The sequence below is a fragment of the Nothobranchius furzeri genome, chromosome 13, assembly GCF_043380555.1.
Source record: "Nothobranchius furzeri strain GRZ-AD chromosome 13, NfurGRZ-RIMD1, whole genome shotgun sequence".
In the NCBI taxonomy this organism is placed as follows: Eukaryota; Metazoa; Chordata; class Actinopteri; order Cyprinodontiformes; family Nothobranchiidae; genus Nothobranchius; species Nothobranchius furzeri.
The window spans coordinates 48,640,204-48,663,248 of NC_091753.1; the positions used below are offsets into that span (position 1 = coordinate 48,640,204).

General features: G+C 42.3%; 1 protein-coding gene across 3 annotated transcripts in view; it reads left to right on the plus strand.

Moving 5' to 3' along the window:
- Positions 1-23,045, plus strand: part of lrfn1 (leucine rich repeat and fibronectin type III domain containing 1) — a 241,800-nt gene that overhangs the window by 104,400 nt on the left and 114,355 nt on the right. For all 3 annotated transcript variants that reach the window (XM_070543566.1, XM_015951179.3, XM_054742561.2), the window contains exon 2: positions 17,743-17,794. The gene's annotated coding sequence lies outside the window, so the exon portion shown is untranslated. The remainder of the gene's footprint in view (positions 1-17,742; positions 17,795-23,045) is intronic.

A 23,045-nucleotide genomic window follows, 5' to 3' on the forward strand; every position in this document is an offset into this window, starting at 1 on the left:
AATACTTTATACTGTGCTCCTCAAAATATACCGAGATTAAAATTGTCAGTTTTTAAAATTGTGGTCATTATGATTATTTATTACTGGTTTGTCTACAAGACTAGTGTAACTGCTGTTGCTGTTTATTTCTTCATTTATTCATTTTTCCCATTTGTAAGAAACTGGGTTGGTTGTTTCCTGTAATTTTATTTTGAAAAGCTACATGAGCTGCTCTGCCAGCCACACCCTTAATTTGATGAATACAAGCCAGGTGTGAGGAACACACACAGCCTGGATGAAGTGCTGGCAAGCAGACAGCTAATGGACTGAAATCATTCAATCTTTTGCTAAAGAACTAACTAGTAAAAGGACTTGAAGGAAGACAGATGGATTCCCTTTGTGTTTTAAGCAAAACAGCCAATAGGCCTAGTCCACACGTAGCTGGGTTTTTTTTGAAAACGAATATCCGCCCCTCCAAAAACTTGCATCCACACCACCGCGTTTTAAAAACAAACTCTGTCCACACGTACCCGGATAAATACGTTGTTAAGGACATGCCAGACCTGTAGGCGGCAGTACTTCCCCCGTTCTTAACCTCGCCCTTCGTCTGTGGTCTTCCGCAAGGAGCAGTAATTCCGCTTGCAAAAACAAACAAGCAAAAAGCGCTTGGACAATTGATGGATCGGGTAGTGACAGAGCGCAGCTCTGAAGGCTTCCATGATGTCGGCTAGTGTAAACACAGGTCGCACACGTGATGTCAGCATTTTTTGTCGCGGAAAGTGACGTTGCGGACCTTAAAACTCCGGTTTTGTCTGTCCACACGCAGACACCCAAAATGGAGAAAACGCAGATCTTCACTTTGGCCGGAGTTTTTCAAAAGATCCGTTTTCGTGTGGATGACAGGCCAAAACGTAGAAAAATATCTACGTTTTGGCAGATCCCCGGCTACGTGTGGACAGGGCCTTATTTGTCTTTATTTTGTTGCACATTATTGTATACGTTTTAATTGTAATATCCTGTATGTTTAGTTTCACGGTTTAAGGGAGGTCTAAGGAAAGGAGGACAGAAGAGGTCCACAACGAAAGGACGTTCAATAAACCCGTAAAAGAAATCACTTGCGTCTGTGTTGCTTGGAGGGAATCTCAACTAGAAAATGAGACCACCTCAATGTCTTGTGTATTATTTAACATGTGGTAATAAGCTGCAGGTAGACTTGAGACGCGTTCAGGTTTAAAAAATCCTCTGAAGCAGACAAAAAATGCTGTTTTCTCTTTTTATTCTTAACTCAGACACAGCTACAGGCAACAGATGTGTGATGAGACCTCTTTTTTTTCACTGAATGGGTAAATTTAACATGAAACCTTATGTTTAAATGGTGAAAGGACTGCCTGTGTGTGTGTGCCATGGTTTACAATAGGGGTTATTTTAATCGCACGTGCCTGGCAGCAACAAGGCAGCAGGAGCTACTTTGAGAAGTCTCGTCTGTAACTAAAGCGATGCTGCTTTGTTTCCAAGCTGGCGGTCATGTTTATATGTTTTTTCTTTGTTAAAATTTTAATGGCGTCAGTCCTTCTTTCGTTGGAGCAAGGCAGGTGACAGGACAGTCTCCAACACCCCCAGCTTACTCAAGCTGATGGTGCCACGAAAATGCATCACGCATAAATTAAAAAATTCACCACAGTCATAATCTTTAGAATCTCAATCGTAACTCTTGTGTTTTTCATAATATATTAAGTAAGAAAAAGCAAACATCTAAATGACTTTGCAAGAAAATCCCTTTATGACAATATGGTTAAAAAAGCATGTTTAGCTTGCAGGCTTGGACCTTCATCATATGTTGTGAACAATGGTGTGAATGAGAACGTAAACGTGTTAAAGTGACGGTGTAAGTGCAACAGGGGCAGTGCATACCGAAATCTTTGCAAGCAAGCAGTATTTTTGTGTTCGAGAAAGACTTTACCGACGGAGGGCCATTAGGGTCAAAAATCCATGGGAGCCAATTTTTGTATGAGTATTTCGTCATATTGTTACAACGCCTCCAATATACCAATATACTGGGCATCTTTTCATTCATTTTAAACAACCGTGAATATTTCAGTGCTCAATGGTACAAACTACACATACACTTTATATCATATCATTTCTATTGTCATATGTCACTTTTTCCTCACACATATTATAATTATAATTGTATTAAAATGGCTTGTCTCAAAATGCGGCTTGGCCTTTTCGGTTTTTGTAGATTTTTAAGATGTCGTATCTTTACTTGTGTGTGGAAAACAGACCAAGTTGTAGAAAAACATCTACACTTTGTGGGATACCTGGCTACACGTGCTCAGCGTCTGAGGGTCTGTGGGTGTGTTTTCTTTTCTGGAGCTCTCAGAACATCCTCTCAGCTGTTGCGTCTCCATTCAAATTCTGCCCTTTCAGAATTTTGCACAGACGCCAGCATATCGCAACTGCTTTGATAGTGAGTGATGTCACTGATCGGAGCCATAAAGCATTCACAGTAACATTAAGAACATTAAAAACATTTACTTCGTCTAAGTATACCATAATTTAATCCATTCAGAGGACGAGAGCAGCTGTGTGACGTAAAATGTGGCGTTCAATGACCAGGAGAAGCTTTGTTTTTTACAGTGCTGTGAGACAACAAAGCCCCATGAATGAAGTCGTTGTGGGGGAATTTGGCCGTGTTTTCCCGTGTCGAGAGTCTCATTTGAATCGATCAATGCATATTTTCTTTCACTTTCTTTTTGCTTCACCAACACCTCTTCTAATTTTACTACTGCCGGTTGTTTTGGACAAGTCTGCTGATGTCATTTCCTACTGAGTTACAATCAATAAGCGAGAGTTAACCAAAAGTTCTGCTCAGCTTCTCCACCGGGCCGTTCCGAGTACCTACCCCTGTTCAGGTACTCAGGAAGTTCCTGAAAAAGGCCTGGAAAACGACCGTTCGTCTGGCCCGGTCAAGTGGAGACACGCGGATGTCGGGAGGTTCCTGTAAGCTTACCCCAACGTTCTGATAATGGAAACCTATGAGACGTTTGTCGTCCTGTTTGCTTTTGAGATGTGAACATGTTCCTGATTGAGTGAACTTCTGTGAAACTGGATTAGAAGCAAAGCCATGTTGTAAAACCAGGAAAGCCTGAATGCACCCTTCTGTCTGAATTGAGAAACTTTGAGATGAGAAGCTCCGTCTGAACACTATGGTTCAACATTCATCTACAAGGGGTTAAAATACCTTACAGTGCCCATCCAAATAAACTATGAGCCATGTCGTGAGTCCACTTCAGTCCGGTGGAGAGAGAATAGACCTTCATACATCAGAAAAATCACACAGGGCAGAAAACAAAAGAGCCGTCTTCTCAGATCCCGCTCCAACTCACAGGTAAAGGAAGCGCAAACTCTGAAGCCATCCTCCTGAGGTAGTTTTACTCTCAGCAGCTTGAAACCTGTGACTAAAGAGTCTCACTCTTCCCAGGCAGGTAAAAATATCACAGGTGACAATGACCTGAACAGCCTACAGGATGGTGACACACAAGTGAGTTTAACAGCTTTCAAAGCTGCTCAGCTTCCAATCCCGAAACTCCTGAACAATCTGTTAGAACTGAAGGAGAGGTGAGATGAGTGGTAAAACCTCTTCAAAGTCACCAAATCTGAGGGCCATTTCTTGCCTTTTCTGGATTCAGTCATTAAAACAAAAGGATTTCAATTCAATTCATTTTCAATTCAAGTTTATCTATTTAGCGCCAAATCACGTCTCAAGGCACTTCACATAGTAAACATTCCAATACAGGTCAGTTCAATAAGCCAATCAGTAAAAGGTTTCCTATATAAGGAACCCAGCAAATTGTATCGAGTCACTTTACAGCAGTCCTCATTGTAAGCAAGCATGTAGCGACAGTGGAGAGGAAAACTCCCTTTTAACAGGAAGAAACCTCCAGAGGATCCTGGCTCAGTACAAGCAGCCATCCTCCACAACTCACTGGGGATCGGGAAGACCACACACACACACACACACACACACACACACACACACACACACACACACACACACACACACACACACACACACACACACACACACACACACACACACACACACACACACACCAAGCAATGTTTCTATGGTTACATTGTGATTTCTTAGTAAATATTCTATTTGGTGAGAGATACATTTTATTGTCTTTATCCTAATCTATAATTAAACAGGTAAACTAGTAGTAGCACATTCAATGTCAAAGACAGTAAAATATTATCAGGAGAGGGAGAATGTTTAAGTGGTTAGCTACAGTGTTCAAGCCGATGGCCGCCACCATGCGGCTACCACGGCTCAGCAGAACATCATTGTGCACTGTAAACCCGAATAAGTTCCCAGAACTCAAAAATTTTGAGGCAATCAATTGCCTCAATTTTTTTGAGTTTTGATACTGAAAATTTTAAGTTTTCATAAATAAAATTTCTTAATAAATTTTACTCATACATTTGAAGTTTATTAAATTAAAATTGCTCATCCAATCAACTCAAAAGTTCAACTGTACACTGTAACCTCGAATAAGTTCACTGAACTCAAAATTCATGAGGAAACTGATTACCTAATAATTTTTAAGTTAACTTATCTAAAAACTATAAGTTAACCATAATTTAAAAAATATGACCTGAATAAAATAAAAGCATTTAACTACATCCAACCAATAACTTAGCACATAAGCAACTTACAAAGCTTTATTTCACTAAACTTGCATATTTCATTTTGATTGAACTTTATTACATGTTTTTACTAACTTAATAATATAACTTATACGAACTCTAAATGGACCTATTAAACCCTAACCCAAATAAGCTGAATTTACTTAAAAGTGACAATGTGGCAGGCTAGTCAAGGCAGTAATTAACACCAGATCATGAATCACACACCCCTAGATGCTAACAGCCAATAAAAGTGGAACACTCAAAGTCAAGTCAAGTCAAGAGTATCTGGTGTGAACAACCACAGTATTAATAACAATGGGACAGCACAGCCGTACAGCATTACTTTGACCAACCTCTTCACTTATGGTGCCAACATGATACAAAAAGTAACATCACATCTGCAACACTGAACGAAATAATAACTGAGAACAACAATCATCCACAATAAACATGCATAAACACCCCAAAATAGAGCAAAATAACTGAAAATATGTCTATCCACAATGCACCACGCCCACCAGTTGTTTATTGTTCCTGAAATCCAACACAATTGCTAGTTTGTGGTTGTTTTTCTTGTAAATCCACAAATATTTAAAATAATATACAAGTCTGTTTATCAGACACACTTTAGGGTTGACGTAAAGATGAATGGAATAATATAGAAACATAACATAATAAATCGATCTTTCTTTGGTTAATATTACTCATTAAAATTAAGTTATGTTTACTTAAAAAAAGAAATAGTTCAGATTAATTAAAACGTTTGAGTTCTATGTACTTAAAGCAAGAAAAATGTTGAACAAGCTCAACACATTTGAGTTCTAAAAACAGTTTTTTAAATTAAGAGTTTTATCTACTCAATATATTTGATCATTTAGAACTTTAGGGTTTACAGTGTGGCTTCTTCTGGGGAGAAAAACACTTAGAGAGAAAATAAAGTTAACAGCTGAAATAGCAGGAAATAATACTGGTAAAGAGCAGACTGTAGAAGAAAGTAGTCGAGTGTGGAAAGGTTTCAGTGTGTCCTCCAGCAGTCTAAGCCTATAGCAGCATAACTACAGAGATAACCCTGGATAATCTATCCTATTTAGATGGAGGCATGTTGGAGGCAGGGCAAGGGAGAGCCGTCTTTACCGACTGTACACTCCACCTCCCTCTACTCCCCCACTTGTTCAGATCTAGGCTAACATCAGATTTTAACCATAGGCCCTATCAAATAAAAATGTTTTAAGCCTATTCTTAAAAGTAGACAAGGTGTCTGCCTCACGGACTAAAGCTAAAGTCAGTGCAAATGTCTGGATGAATTAAGCAACTTGGCTGCAGACTGATGTTAAACCTGTGGTGCATTTATTTTAAAAAGAACTTGATGTGCATATGCTGTTTTATATCCACAAACTGCAGTTTAGGAACGAGTTTTAGTAGCTCACTCATTCATCAGACATACTGTGAGAGCAGTTTACGAGAGCCAGCTGTGGGCGATATAATTAAAACCAACTCACAAGCTGACGATGAAACTTGTTTGTATTTCCTGTCATTTGCACAGTAGTGTCATTATTATTTGCCGTTTTTGCATCCTGTGTCAGTCAAAATCTCATTCAAAAGTTTAATTTTTTTAATCATTTGTAATCACTGAAATTTGTCTTATTTGTTTTGGTCCAACCAACCATTTCCCAGAGGTAATTATCTTGTAATTTAATCCTTTTGAAGCTCTTTAAGTTTGCTTCAGTTTGAACTTTGTAAATGAATCATTTATAATCCCTCTGACATTTCATAATTATGCTGAGTTAAATATAACAGCGATGATGGTTTAGTGGGTAGGTGATATTAAAATTCTCAGACAGAAACAAAAAAGCATCTTTTAGAGTAGAAATGAGGCTTGTGTATACACCGAAACAGGAAAACCTGCGCATGTGGCCTCGGAAATCTGACGAAACTCTGCAAATTAGGGATGGACATAATATCGGCATCAATATCGGTATCGGCTGATGTTAGTCATTTTTCAACATATCGGTATAGGTTCGAGAAAGAAAACCGGGCCAATATTAACTACCAATATTTTTTCCATCTCGTCTCCATTTGTTTGCCTGTTTCAGAGGGTGAGGGGGGTGATGTGTAATTGTTTTGTCATGTGAACAGTGAATGAAATCAACTCAGAACCATAAATATGTGTGTTGTGTGTACATAATAACGTAAATTCAGCTTTAATAATTTTCATTCTATACAAAATCTGCTAATTTTAGAAGCATTAATGTCAGTATATCAGTATCTGCAAATATCGGTTATCGGCCATAACAGTGATATTAATGTCAAAAATCGGTATCGGCCAAAAAATTTCATATCAGTGCATCACTACTGCAAATGGATATGTGTGCATTTATACGCACATGCTAATGTGCTGGTGCTTATGTGCAGTAGGTAGTTGTAATTTTGAAGTGAACAACATTATATTTTAATGCTGGTTGCTGTATGTGCAACTCTGTGGCCTTTTTGGGTAAACAAACATTTTATGCATATTTGCATGAATGGAATGATAAATCTCAGCGCATCAAAAAAAATGTAAACAGGAGGGTACATGTAACATATAATTGTATTTCTGGTGTTGTGTGTGTGTGTGTGTGTGTGTGTGTGTGTGTGTGTGTGTGTGTGTGTGTGTGTGTGTATCACGCTGTGATTTGGGTCTTTGCACCTCTTGCACAAAAACGGTTTGCTCATGTGAGCAGCCAGACTGGATTCTCCCTGCAGCCCATTAGGAGACAGTCTGCTGCTTTTAAATGAGATGTTCTGTCTTTACCGACTCAGATCAAAGCAACTGGCTTATTATACATTATAGTAGATCTCCTCTTTCTTTTGTAGGAGGTTATGATGAAATGTCCATCCATACTCACAGGAAGAACGGTATTCTCGCTCTGCTGAGTTCTTGTGTGTAATAGATCATTATCGGTAAAATCTAATGGAGTAAAATAGAAAATAGTACCAACGTTTGAGCAGATGAACATTGATTTCTTTGCAGCTGTACTCTGTTCATGCTTGAACATCTGCACAAGCTAATTAGAATTGATAATTTACATGATCATTTTAAAACATCAGCATTTTTTAGATAATGAGAACTTCAAAGAGAAGTGTGCTAATTGTTGGATGTTTTGAATGATCTCATAAATCACGATGAGTGACTATTCCCCAGTGGATGGTACATTAATTGCTTTAATCAGTTATTGCCCTGAACTGATTATCTGCTACAAAAGCCAAATCGCGTGGCCTTGTATATCTTAAGTAATGAGGAAATATTTAAAGAGTGGCTGCCTTCTGTTGACTTGCATAAAGATGGATGATGGGTGTTTTCCTACATCCACTGTTTACAAGCTAAGATTGCTTGTTTGCGGGAGCTGTAAGAGTTTAAAAGCTCAGGATGTGGGTCTGGAAGTTCTGCATACCTCTCGGACACAATCATGGAGTCTTTTAAGCATCGAATAACTGGGGGGGGGGGGGGGGGGGGGGGGGGAATACAAGCCTACAGCCGGCTGATGGTGAGTCTTGTAAATACAGAACATATGAGTTTAACTCAGATTATCACTGCTGTTATTACCAATAGTAGTGCAACGCCATGATTCCTGATATGCATGCAGCTCTTTAACGTTTGTGCTTTGGATTCACCAATTCTGTGAGCATCAAATGTGCCAAATCTAAACTAAATTTGAATGCAATGGCTGCTGCAGACCTTCAGTTTTAGTTCAACAGCCCAAGCCCTCTTGGTGGTGTTTTCATTGAAAGGCAACTCCAAGCTTAGCCTTTATTTCAGTGGTGCCTTGTGTTTGAAATATGCGCAGAATGCAAATATGAGTTAGATTCCTGAGACGAGTGAGCCTTTTTCTATAAACAGCACATCATATCGGGTTTAATGTAAAACCTGCAGATGTCCTTCAGCTTTCCGTGGCGTCCTTACAGATGTTGCGCACCTACTAATGTAGTCCCACAGCAGCACAGATGCTGGCTTCTATAGCAGGCTGGGTGCTTGTAAGAAAACACTACACGGCTATGATGACAGAAGTATTTTTAGATGTACATTTTTGCAGCCAGTATAAAGTGTAAGATACGACAAATGATGGTGTAAGACATGCAGATGTGTTACAGATATTATTATATAAGTCGGACCGAAGCCGGGATGGAGGTTGCCAGCGTTGCCCCCTTCCCTCTAACACACTGTCTCATACCTGCTGATTATTTATGCGATGCTGGTAAATGTGCTGAGCGTGCCTTGGTGTATAAATAGCAGTATGGACTTCAGAAACTGCAGCTCACTGGGGAGAGAAAGAGCTTGCAACCGGAGCATCAGATCATGAGCAGCATCCTTCCTGACTCATCAGGAAATGTGGGAATCACTAATCCCTCATACGTGTGTGTTTTTGCATGTTAACGACTTGTGAGGTGCCAGGCGGACCTTCCTGACTTCTAATGCACAAAGTTGTGTCGTGTTTATTGGCTAATTATTTATACCGGGAGTTCATTATTCGATAAGGGCATTTCCTTTGGTTCACTGGCTTGAATCCGTGATTTAGGGGAACGCAGACTTGCAAATGTGGCCATTTTTTATTTAAAGCAGCTACTTAACCGAAGGAATTATTGGAGCGTGTCTTATTTGATGTGATTCTCTCGGGCAACTTGTATTATTGCTCAGTGCCACTGCGGTCACTCAGTCTGCACCTCCAAGAGATCTCTGTCCTCAGAAGAGGAGTCACAACATCCCAGTGATGGGAACCTTTATAGTAAAACATCGTCACGTCTTTTTTTATTTCCTGATCATTTTTCGCCCCCGCCGTAATCTCTGTGTGCTCCAGCTCTCCGCTGCCCACAGATCGGGCAGCTTCTACTTCGCCTCAGGTTGTTGCTTTTGTCTGGAGCTCTCTCAGCTCTCGAGGTCACGTCGGCTGCCCCGGGGGCATCGGCTGTGGTCAGCGTGCCAACTGTGGGGATGCTAAGAGGGCCATATGCTGTTTTGAAATCAGCAGAGGCAGCAGCGTAAGACAGCCTGTTGGTATTTGATGGGATGTATTAGTGGCTTAGCATGCACAGCAGCACTCCAGCATGCAGCAGACAAAAGCAGTCGTTTGTTGGATGTCGTTTCTTTCTCATCATGCAGCTTGATGTTTAGCGTTCCACCTTGAGACAAGAGAATGAAACTGACAAAACAATGAAGAGCTGCCAAGACTTTGCCTTTACTTTGAAGTCACTGGTCAAGTTCTGGGTGCATTCTGTTTAAATGTGTTAGAGATCATCAACACCTGCTTATTTTAATCATGCAGCAGAAGTAGATGTGGTATCTTCACACATGGATTAGACGTGGCTTGAAAAGCTCACTTTTCCATTCTTTAATAATCAGATCAATAAAAAAATGAGCCGCAGGTACAAGCAAATTCAGTTTTAGGTTGGTAACTTTTTGATTTTCTTTGTAATTTTCATCTAAATAAAACAACAATATAAACTATTTATTTTCATACCGCGTTAGGGGGTGAGAAAAATGAAAGCTTGCAGCTTTCCAAACAAATTCTATGCTTTGAAGTTTGTGAAATAAGTCCTGAAACTCTGAACAAATTGATGTTTGTCCTTGAGAATGGCTGCAGATGAGAGGCCTGGGTTGCTCGGCTGGCTCTTACAGCTGCAGTCGGCTGTACGTGTTTGTATTTTTATAACATAGGTGTGAGAGTCACATGCCTTTCTCCTGCATGGTGGTGATTATGACTTTTTGATTGGGGCAGCAGTAGCTCAGTGGGTTGGCCAGTAATCAGAAGGTTGTAGGTTTGACCCCGGCTCCCGCCAGAGAATGCTGCTGTTGTGTCCTTGGGCAAGACATTTAACCCGTCTTGCCTACTGGTGGTGGTCTGAGGGACCAGCGGCGCCTGTGTTTGGCGGTCTTGCTTCCGTCAGTGCGTCCCAGGGCAGCTGTGGCTATGATGTAGCTCATCATCACCAGAGTGTGAATGTGTGTGTGAATAGGTGGCTGACTGATTGTGTTGTGAAGTGCCTTGGGGGCTGTAGAAACCTGAGAAGGCCATTTACCACTGATGGCTGATAATTCAAATTCACTTCTGAGAAATTAGTCAATTTTTTTCATCATCTTGATAAAACTGAAAAGTAGTTAAAGGTGTGGTTCACTCGTTTAATCAAGGCATTTGCAGTGGTCTCTAGTAGGAGTGACAGCCTTTTAACTCATTCACTGCCAGCCGTTTCCTGATCAGAAAAGCCCTTCGCTGCCAGCATTTTTCAGCGTTTTCACAGTTTTTTTGAAGAGTCACAGAACGTTGCGCTCTATGATAATGTCAACGCCAAAACTGCCAAAATAAAGAGTAGACTCACCTCTTACATCAGGAAGAATCTGAGCGTTTTGAGCGTTATCTGTTCTTTCATAATCTGTTGTCGAATTGTGATGGGCAGAAGCTTTTCCGGTTCGCGCCTCGCTTTTTTTTTTTTACAGCAAAACGGCCCAAAACGATCTCCTAACACATGGATTTCCTGCTTCCTGGTTACGTGACGTGTGACGTACGTGCATGAAGATCGGCTTTATAGCTGGAATGTTTGTTCTCACAGTGCGGGGGCTCGTTCCGACGCCCACACAGTATAAAAGAAATGGTCAATGGCAGTGAACGCTTGGATTTAAAATGACGACTTTTGTCCTCAATAGCAGTTAATGAGTTTGGTTGTGCTTGAAAAAACAACACTGGTGCACCATTTCCAGGAACTAGGAGTGAGCCACATCACAACTGAGCTTCAGACAGCAGGATTTGGAATCTTATATCCTGATATTTGGACATTTCGCCCAACTTTACCACTGACTTGCAACTTTGGTGTTTTATTTCCACAAATAACACAAGCCTGGAGAAGTTCCGCTGTGTGGTGGAGTTGCTAATGCTAATGGTTAGCTTCTACTAGTCAAGTTGTTCTGTTTCCTGGACGATAAAAATAAAAACAGCCTTTCTTGTTGCGAGCCAAGATGGGTGAATCCATGAAATCATAAAGTTAATCAAAATAATTAAAAGACAAAGACAAGAACAGGCAGCAAAAACAGCTATTAAAACTCAGTGAGGATAAAATCATCCAGGGATTAACTATACAGAAGAACCTACAAACAAAGGTAAAACTAACAGAGTGTAAGAGAAGAGGGGGGACTTTTTGTTTCCAACTCAAAAAGCTAGGTTAAAGTGGTGTGTCTTCAGACGTGATAAAAATATGATATGAAGTCATTCATGATGTGAAATGGTAGAGCGTTCCATAGTCTGGGGATGGCATGTATGAAACTCACTTTCCATGTGATTTGTATGACCTCTTCGGTACGATCAAAAGGCTTATGTCAGGCAAGAGAAGAGAAGAGTCATTCAGGGCGTTGTAACTAACAGGGAGCAGCTTGAAATGAAGCCAGTATTGCACTGGAATCCAGTGTAGACTGGCCAGGATAGGGGTAATGTGATTGCGTCAGTCGGTGTTCATAAGGAACCTAACTGCCACGTTTTGCAGGAGCCTTTTGCCTCATTTAGGGTGGAGTTAGCTTAGTCCAGGTGAGAGATAATGAAGGCATGAATGACTAACTCTTAGTGAAGTATCTTTAGAATAGCTTTTAACCGTGTTATGCTGTGAAGTTGGTAGAAGAAAGATCGCTCAGTAGTGTTGATGTGAGGCAACATAGACAAATTAGAGTCGGGTCTGGCCTCCAGGCTTGTTACACAGGTGGGTGGGAAGGTCATTTAGAGTTGTAGATGAGTGCATCGGTCCTACTGTTTAGTTTCAGGAACTTTGTAACCTCAGTGACGCAGTTGGAGAGCATGTCCGTACACAGAGTTTAACGGGAGCTGCTGACAAATTCTCTACGTGGTCTGCCTTTGCTTTCCTGTCGGAGAGCCATTTGTTGCAGACGAACAATGGCGTCTCTGCAGATGAAGTAAACTAGGCTTAAGAGATGAATTGATGATTTAAAAAAATTTGGAGTAAGAAGTCGCCAGAGCCAGTATGTGGGTTTAATGACGTTAGGTGTTAAAAGATGCTCTGAAACAAATCAGCCAGTGTGTGTGTGTGTGTGTGTGTGTGTGTGCGTGTGTGCGCAATCTCCATTCTCCTCTGAGCAAGTCTCACATCCTACGACAGTGTTTTTAAATTTGAAAAATAGTAGTTATCCAAATGTGGCGTAGAAGTCCTCCCACAAACTGCGTCTTCTCCCTCTTTTTAAGTGTTTGTGCATGCAGAGCATGTGTTTGATGCGTCTGCGTGGGAGCTTGATGGGTAGTTAGAGTGCAGTCACAATATGTGCAACGACAGCTAAAGCAACACGAATAGCTCCTGTGCTATTTGCAGTTCCAGAGTGTGTGCAGTGTGTATTAATCAATTCCTCAGTGTCGAGTGCTTCAGGGGACGCAAAGGCAGGATGGACGTCTTGGTGATGTGCGGCATCCATGAAATTGTGCTTCTCACATCACCGTTTAAGGTCAGCCACGGGGCTTGCTGCTGTATGTTTTGAAGGAAAATAAAGGGTTTAAGCATTATTAGATTTGTTTAGAAGATGCTGGGTGTTGCCTGTGGTTCATGATAAGGCAGCTGTTGCAGGAAGGAGGTGAGGTTCAAACACTGAAGACAATGAGGAGGTGTGTTCCTTTTGATCGATGACCACTGAACAAACTCTGAAGGATGCTCTCAATGTCGGGGGTCTTTTGTAGAAGCTTACCTTGTTTGCACTTAGAAAAGAGGTTGGTAAATATTTCTTGCTTGGACAAACACGCTGCAGTCCTATGGCAGGAGCTGATAAAAGGGACCATTGAGATTCTAATCAAGATTGCTGTTTTGGCAATTAAATTTGGCGGCGGGGGAATCGGAGCTATTCTTCAGGTGTCATTATTCCTGAAGATAAAGAAGTAGAACACAGTCTTCTTTTCTTTAGTGCTAAAAGCTTCAATAAATTGTGATTTATCAGGGTTTACCTCGAGTTGTTTAGGAATGACAAAAAACCTGGAAGAGATTTAGCCGACAAACGTCCCTGCTGAAGTTTAAGTAGGAATCGGTTGCCCTTTGAAAACTGTTTACGACCAATCGGTGTGGCGTTATCTTTTGTCTGCATTTTTAAAATATTGCAAAAGAGACTGAGGCCAAATTTTGTATTTGTGCTTTTTTACTAAGATCGTCAAATAGCCAGCCAATCAAAAAGAAACAAACAAAAGACAGCAAAGCAAATTTTAAAAAGTACTGAATTCAGATTTTCTGTTTTATTAATAATGTTCCTCATTTAAATTAAAGGAAGTCTTGGTTAATAACTTTAATAGTCAACAATAATGCACATTTTTACCAGAACTACTGTTAAAAGTAATTTGTGTATTTGTCACAGGTATAAAAATCAGTTAAAACATTTAAATTAAAGGCACACTTGGGGGTTTTGGCTTGCTTTTAGCACCCCCTAGTGTCTGTTTAGTAGAACCAAAATCAAAACTCTTTTCCTCGCTGAGCTTTCATCTTTTTAACACCTTAATCCGACAGCTGAAATGTCTCCTCAGCCTTCATTAGTTTCTACAGGAGTGATTCATCACTAAATCAAACAAATCGGCTGCTTTCGTGATCTAAAACATGCTGGAACCAGACTCTGGCACCAGACATGTCAGGTCAAGTTTTTCTTAGTTAAACAGGTGGCGGACCTCCAGTCTGAAGTTGTGTGACGGTCTGGCCACAGAAGGCGGTGAGGGTCTGAGTGACGTTTCATTTACCCTGTAAAGGGTGGTTTTAGCACATTCTAGTTCAAGAAAATGATTTTAAAATAGGGCTGCTCGATTATGGCAAAAACAATAATCACGATTATTATGACTTAAATTGAGATCTCGATTATTTAGGACGATTTTTCAATTTATGTTGATTTTATTTGTTTTTATTCTGTCATAAAATTGCTCAGGGCACAATCAGGACAAAAAGAAATGAGAAACAAGATGATCACTAAAATAACTCCTGATTCCCAGTATAAAAAGACCAATGTACTTATAGCTCATAGTCTATGACCCAAGGGTTATAGACCTTGGTTTAACTCATTTAAGTCTAACCAGTACAGACCCAAATACCAATATCTTGCAAATACTGACAGCAAGAATTATACAGTGGCATTTATAACAAATAAATGCAAATAAATTGATGTTCACAAAATGTTGCATAACATTTATTTAGTCGTGTCAAGGTGCTGTAGGAGCGTGCACTAGCACCGTGTCCTCAGAGAGGTTAGTTATTATTTATCAGCGTGAGGAACTTATTTCTACCTTATTTATAAACTATTTATTTACAAGTCCATCAGTTAATGTAATAATTGTCCCAACCGCAGCTGCACCCCCACCCCCCAACCAGGTCTCAGCAATCAGTGGCAAGCTGCATGTGTGTTTAGCACGCCGCACGCGCACATTTAGCCATTTTTAGTGGCTCAGAAGTCCGCAGGTGCGGTGTGTGTGTCACTCACTCTGGTTACTCCAACAGGGAGCCGGCTCCGAGAGCTGTTTTTTTAGCGACTGACACATCACTGCATCATTCCCTTTCCTAATGTCCTGAAGAACGGTCCGGAGCGCAGGCGGAGTGTTTAGCTAACCTGCAGGAAATGTCGACGACAGTTATCCAGAAAGTAGCTAAGGGTTACCAGAGATGTTTCTGAGGTGATCGCTAGGTACTTTTAAGATTTAAAAAGTCAAGAAGGAGGTCTGAAAAGCTGCTGGAAATAGCGTCAAAGTCGCCAAGTTGGCAACACTGTGGGAGGAGCGCTTCATTTGCAACTCAGGGCAGCGCAAGTGGGAGGAGCAAACAATCGGCTTGTTTTGTTTGTATAACCGTTCAAAACTCAGATCGTAATTGTGATTAAAATTCGATTAATTGAGCAGCCCTATTAAAAAATGTGGAAAAAGTTGCAAAGTATCCCTTTAAATTATTTCTGGTTCAACTTTTACACAATGCAGAATGGAGTTTTTGATCTAAAAGCTGGATAAAATGTTAGCGGTTATCTACTACTGTTGAGGAAAGTTGCTCGTGTGTTCTTCTGGCCCGGAGTACCCCCCAGCACTATGGGGTTTGATTGGGAGAGTTAAACCACCAAATAGTTCCCGAACACGGCTGTGTCTGCCGCTCACCACTCCCACAGGGGATGGGTGAAGTGTGGAGAACAAATATCACACAACTAATGCGACTTTAACCTAACTCAAAGTCGTGGGGGATGGCTGCTTATACTGAGCCAGGATCCTCTTTGGTAAACAGGAAACCTTTAACTAATTGGCATAAAGAACTAAACTGAATTGAAATGTTTGCTTTGTGAGGTGAGACGACTATTGCTCTGATTTGGCGCTGAATAAATAAACAGAATTTAATTAAATCTGTAAATTATTATGATAAAGTTTCTTTTTTCAGAAAAACATATAATAATCCTTCATACAATATGAACATCAAAATGCTGAATAAATATGACACTAAAATGCAGATCATTTGTAATAATTGTTGCCTCTGATACTCTGTTTGGGCTGAATGTCAGTATGCTGTCAACACTCACCCCAAAAGTCTCTAATCAGAATAAAACTATTTAAACTGAAATTCGTTTGCAAAATGTACAAGAAGACAAGCTAAGTAGCTATTTTTCTTCAAATAAACTTTTTACAACTCTACAAAAAAAAAACGGCTTCACTGGGAGGACAATGCCGTCTGCATGTATGTAGATGCTACGTGTTTCTGTATAATGGCATCTGAGTCTTATGTAATTAGCACAGCCTTCACGTGCATATTTAGCACTCTTTAACAAGATCCTCATACTTTAGTTTAATTGGATAATATATTCGGACAAAACTGGTGTTTATTTGTGCTGGAAGGAAAATATGGCTTTCATCTACTTCTTTTTGAAGTTGGGAACGCACTGTTTGTGGGAAAGAACACTTTTTTATTGTGTAAAATCTGCACTCATTTTCTCTGCGTGCAAAACTAGAAAAGAAAAATAAACAGTGTGTGCGCATACAGTAGAGAGCTCCTGTGGAAACGAGGCAATGCAGAGTTGAAGCATGTCATTTGTCTCTTTGCACACCTCTGTCACTTATCCTGTCAGATCAGGGAGGGCAGAGCAGAAACGCTCCCAAACGCACGACTCTGCTTTCTACACAAACGCTCAATTAATCACCCACACATACAGAGTCCTGTAGACGCAGGCAGGCTTCTTTAGCATCATGCTTGGATTACTTTGAAGCAAAGGTGAGAGGTTCTAGCTGTACACAGCAAACTGCAACACACTCATCCTCATACTTTTTTTACTTTTTTTTTTTTTACCTGCGGCGTACATTCGGGCTTTTTCACAAATTCAACAGACTGGCAGAGCCAGGGCAGCTGTCAGTAGCTATTATTTAATCATTTAATTAGGTAGCTAATAATGAAAAGAGTGTCACATTCAATTGAATGAGCCATGATGGGTTTTCTGGGTACCACCCATAAAAACTCCACCACCGAAGGTCGGGTGGTGGCTGCTGTTTTATCCGGTTCCGTTGAACCTACGTAATTGTTTTTTTTTTTTTTTTGTAATTTTGTGGACCATAATCATCTAAAACCAGTTAATTGTGCAGCTTGACCTTTTGCATTGTACAAGCCATTGGAAGCATGCAGAACTCCCAAAAGCACACGTAAACAGTGTTCAGCGTTATTCATTGAATTTGTCCACTGCTTCTATTATCTGTGATGGAAAATGTTATATTTGAAGAAAAATTCACCTCTGTCTAAATGAAGCATTCACTGTGTGATTTGGGGTTAATTATCCTGCTTAATGGAGGAAAAAAATAAACATTAGTTATGCATACAAAGCAGAAAATCATCATTGTACAAAGAAGCAGGGAAAACAATATTTCTGCTTGAGAATTTCATTTCGTCAGGGCAGAAAATGATTGTTCCACCTCTGCAGAGACACCAAATCACTGGTATTAAGTTGGGAAAGAATAAAGAATTTAATTCTAAATTGAACCTTTTTGATTCTGACGCTATTGCAGCTGCTGCTGTGTGGCCTCCTCTGTTATTTTTGCTTGCACATTAAGTGTGATCCCTTATTTTTCTCTGCAGGCTGCTTTGAAGTGAACTCGGTGAGGAACGTCCAAAACCACGCAATACTCTGGTGAGTTATTACATTTACATGTATTTACAAAAGCGCACGTTTGAACTCAGATGATAAATATAAGGCAGTGTTGGTCATGTACACACGTAAGTAGGTTTTTGTAAAACAAAATATCCTCCCCCGACCATCGAGGAAAAAAAAAACTGGTCAGCACCTCCTTGTTTGAAAGTGAAAAAAATTCATTGCAATGTGAAGCACATTCATAGTCATGTCCAGCCTGTTGGTGGCAGTAGTTCCCCAAAACTTCTGTGTCTTTCACCCTCATTGGACATGGGATAACTAGGTGGCAGGCAATAACCATCCTTAATGTTGTCTTTCGCCTGTGGTCGTCCAAGAATTGTACGATGAAATCATCACAAAAAAAGCCTAATGTCTTAATCATGTTAAACCTTTTTACCTCCTTTAATGAGTCGTTCAGATTTATAACAGCAAGATGACAAACAACCACACTTCACGTAATGCTGGAGGAATATTATCAGGTGCATTGTGGCACAGTTGTTAGCTGTTAGTTGTTGGGAAAGTTAGTTTAAAAAACGAACTAGTTCAAAGTTCAGTTCATACATTTTAAAACGATCTAGTTCGTTTCTTAGTTCATAATTAAAAAAAAAGTAGAACTAAGTTCACCGTTCCAAAAACGAACTAGTTCATTGTTCTTTTTTTCTCATATATATATACCGTAAATCCTCTAATACAGGCCCGGGCCTGTATTTGACTCAAGCTCATCAATCTCCAGGCCTTTCCTGGAAGGAGGACCAGAATTAGAGGCAGGCCTCAATTTCTATTTGAGCAAAATGAACTAACGGTTCGCTGGAGTTTTTGACAATTAAAATTGCGCCCACATTTTCAAAGTTAAACACATTTCTTTTAACAACGGTAGTTTCTGCTTCAGCCCTCTCCCCCCTCCCCCTGCGCAGTGGCCGCAAACTCACTGATGCACCTGCAGCCTCTCGGAGTTCCTGCTGCTCTAAACATTAAAATAATTATTTCATTTTCTGTTCCTCACTTCTGATTACCTTCAATGGTGTCTGTTTGTTGCAACCACCAGGTACAAAAACTAACTTGTTTTTATTTGACTATTTTTCTGTCCTGTCTCTGTTTATTATCTTCCTGCATCTACTCTCAATCCTAAAGAAAAACTGCTTCCTGGGTTCATATATGTTCACCTTATGAGTTACCTCTGAACTGCAGTTCTAAAAGATCTACCGACCGCAAAAACAGCGGAGTGCCGCTGCTCGTCGGCCACATAAGTTAGGTGCGTCACCGAGGACAAAACAGGTGATGCGCCCCGATCCACAGCAGCGAAAAGCATCAGGCACAAATAAAAGAAATAAAAGACAGAAAACATAAAAGGAAATGAGCCGACATGAACGATCGCGTGTTGAATTAGTTTTTGAGGTGGCGATACCTGATTTGATAATGTTACTGTGGCCGTGCTCAGGACACAGATGTCTGGAGCGCGTCATCAATCAGAGCTTTGCATGCGCAAGCTGGTTAAGGTTAGGGTGGGGGTGAGGGGAAGGTTAAATTGCAAGAGGGTAAACGTCACAATATGGTTAAATGTCCGTTTTACGGCGGGTGTCAGTACCGACGTTCTGGCACAGCGCGTTGCCTCCCGACGCGCATGAGCTTGTCACCTGCTGAAAGCAGGCTGCTGTCTTTTCCGTGGACTGCATCTTGCCGGTCATTATCACGTGACAGCGACTCGTCGATGACAGGCATAAAAAGTCACTATAGAGCGGTGAAGTCGACTAGTGACTAGTTCATACAACCCCTGCTACTGCTCTCCAGAGTGTTCTGCAGCATAAGCAACACATTCTCTTTGAACTTGATATCAAATTTTCGCCTCCTCTTCGTCTCCGCACGGTTAAAGTTACCCTCGCGGTCTGTCACTGAAAAATCAAAAGTGAGACGGATGACACAACCGCCCCCCGTACTTGCTTGTTACCACATTCCACCCAGCCACAATAAAAAAACGGCCATTATTCACTTCCGCCGACTCCGACATTGGCCAAAATATGATACCCGGCCGTTAATTAAATACAGGCTAATATTAGAGGATTTACGGTATATATATATAAAACACCTCACCAGGGAGGCTTCCAAAAGGCATCCTGACCAGATGCCCAAGCCACCTCAACTGGCTCCTCTTGATGTGGAGGAGCAGCGGGTCTACTCCGAGCCCCTCCCGAATGACTGAGCTTCTCACCCTATCTCTATGGGAGAGCCCAGCCACTCTTCGGAGAAAACTCATTTTGGCCGCTTGTATCCGTGATCTCGTTCTTTCGGTCACTACCCAAAGCTCATGACCATAGGTGAGGGTAGGAACGTAGATCGACCGGTAAATCGAGAACTTCGCCTTCTGACTCAGCTCTCTCTTCACCACGACAGACCGGTACAATGCCCACATCACTGCAGGTGCAGCACCAATCCGCCTATCGATCTCACGCTCCAGTTTATCCTCACTCGTGAACAAGACCCCGAGATACTTAAACTCCTCCACTTGGGGCAGGACCTCATCCCTGACACGGAGAAAGCATTCTACCCTTTTCCGAATCAAGACCATGGTCTCAGATTTAGAGGAGCTGATTCTCATCCCAGCTGCTTCACACCCGGCTGCGAACCGCTCCAGCGAAAGCTGAAGATCACATTCTGATGAAGCCAACAGGACCACACCATCTGCAAAAAGCAGAGACCTGATCCTCAGGCAACCACAACGGATGCCCTCCACACCTTGGCCATGCCTAGAAATCCTGTCCATAAAGGTTATGAACAGAATCGGTGACAAAGGGCAGCCTTGGCGGAGTCCAACCCTCACTGGGAATGAGCCCGACTTACTGCTGGCAATGCGGACCAAGCTCTGACACTGGTCATACAGGAACCTAACAGCCCTTATCAGAGGGCCTGGTACCCCATACTCCCGGAGTACCCCCCACAGGGCCCCCTGAGGGACGTGGTCAAACGCCTTCTCCAAATCCACAAAACACATGTAGACTGGATGGGCAAATTCCCATGCACCCTCCAGGATCCCCCTAAGGGGATAGACCCGGTCCAGTATTCCACGGCGGTTCAACAATCCAACGGACCCTCCTCTCCAGAACCCTTGAATAGACCTTACCAGGAAGGCTCAGGAGTGTGATCCCCCTATAGATGGAACACACCCTGCAGTCCCCCTTTTTAAATAAGGGGACCACCACCCCTGTCTGCCAGTCTAGTGGGACTGACCCCGATGTCCACGCGATATCGCAGAGCCGCGTCAGGCAACACAGCTCCGGTCGGCCGCCTCAACAATGGAGGCACGGAACAGGGTCTGTTCAGACTCAATGTCCCCCGCCTCCCCCGGAACATTTTGGAAGTTCTTTTGGAGGTGGGAATTGAAGCTCCTTCTGACAGGAGACTCTGCCAGGTGTTCCCAGCAGACCCTCGCAATACGTTTGGGCTTGCCTGGTCTAACCGGCATCCTCCCCCACCATCTGAGCCAACTCACCACCAGGTAGTGGTCAGTTGACAGCTCCACCCCTCTCTTCACCTGAGTGTCCAAGACATGCAGGCGCAGGTCAGACGAAAAATCAACAAAGTCGATTATCAAGCTGCAGCCTAAGGTATCCTGGTGCCAAGAGCACATATGGACACCTTTATGTCTGAGCATGGTGTTCATTATGGACAATCCATGACTGCCACAGAAGTCCAATAACAAAACACCACTCGAATTCAGATCAGGGTTCCTCCCAACCACACCTCCCCAGGTCTCACTGCCGTTGCCCACGTGAGCTTTAAAGTCCCCCAGCAGAACGAGGGAGTCACTGGAAGGAGCGCTTTCCAGCACCCCCTCCAAGGTCTCCAAAAAGGGTGGGTAGTCTGAACTGTAGTTTGGTGCATAAGCACAGACCACAGTCAGAACTCGTCCCCCCACACGTAAGCAGAGGGAGGCTACCCTCTCATTCACTGGGGTAAAGCCCAACGTACAGGCACCAAGATGGGGGACAACTAGTATGCCCACCCCTGCTTGGCGCCTCTCAGTGGGAGCAACTCCAGAGTGGTAGAAAGTCCAACCACTCTCAAGGAAACTGGTTCCAGAGCCAGAGCCATGCGTTGAGGTGAGTCCGACTATATCTAGTCGGAACCTCTCAACCTCACACACCAACTCAGGCTCCTTCCCCACCAGAGAGGTGACATTCCATGTGCCAAGAGCCAGCTTCTGTAGCCGAGGATCAGACCGCCTAGGTCGCCGCCCTTGACTACCACCCATCACACACTGCACCCAACCCCTTTGGCCCCTCCCACGAGTGGTGAGCCCATGGGAAGGGGATCCACGTTTCGTCTTCGGGCTTTGCTCAGCTGGGCTCCATGGGTTAAAGTCCGGCCACCAGGAGCTCGCCAACGTTCCCCACCTCCAGGCATGGCTCCAAAGGGGGGGACCAGTGACCCACGTCTGGGCGAGGGAACATGGTTTCCATTTATATAATTCATCATAAGAGGTCTTCGGGCTGCTCTTTGTCTGATCCCTCACCTAGGACCTGTTTGCCATGAGTGACCCTACCAGAAGCATAAAGCCTCAGACAACTTAGTTCCTAGGATCATTGAGACACTCAAACCCCTCCACCACGGTAAGGTGGCAGCCCAGGGAGAGGATTTAACTCACTTTAGACAGGGTCTTTATATCTTCTCTTTCATTTGGATGATGGACCAAAACTATCTTCATTTTGTGGGATACCCGGCTACGTGTGCACAGGGCCTTAGCAGCTATGCAGAGAGAAAGACTTTGACAGCCACACTTGGAGAGAACGTCATTGCCCTTTGACATAATTGATCTTTTAAGATCTAGCTGATTTGACTCATCCTTTGTAGCAGCAAGGCAAAGCCTACAGTTGCTCCCATTTCCCCCACATCAGAGCACAAATGGATTTCTAAAACAGAGCATCTCATTCTTCTCCTCGTTTGCTTTGGAGGGAAGCAGAAAGCCTCTGCACAGTGACTCTGTTAGCTATCCTCTCACATTGGCAGTGTTGGCCTGGCGCCACGGCTGTTTGCCTCATAGCCTGCTCTATGGGAGTCGGCTCCATTATCAGAGCCGCCGCCTCGCCACCCTGCAGCAAACCCGACGTTCTCTTTTGCTCCAGATTTAATTCCTTATCTCAGTTTGAAAAACAGGCCCTCTGATGAACAGCAGAAAGCACTTCAGGCCACTGTGAACATGGATCTAGAATACATACTGTAGATGCCTCGATAAACCCATTTGTGTGTTTAGTGGCTC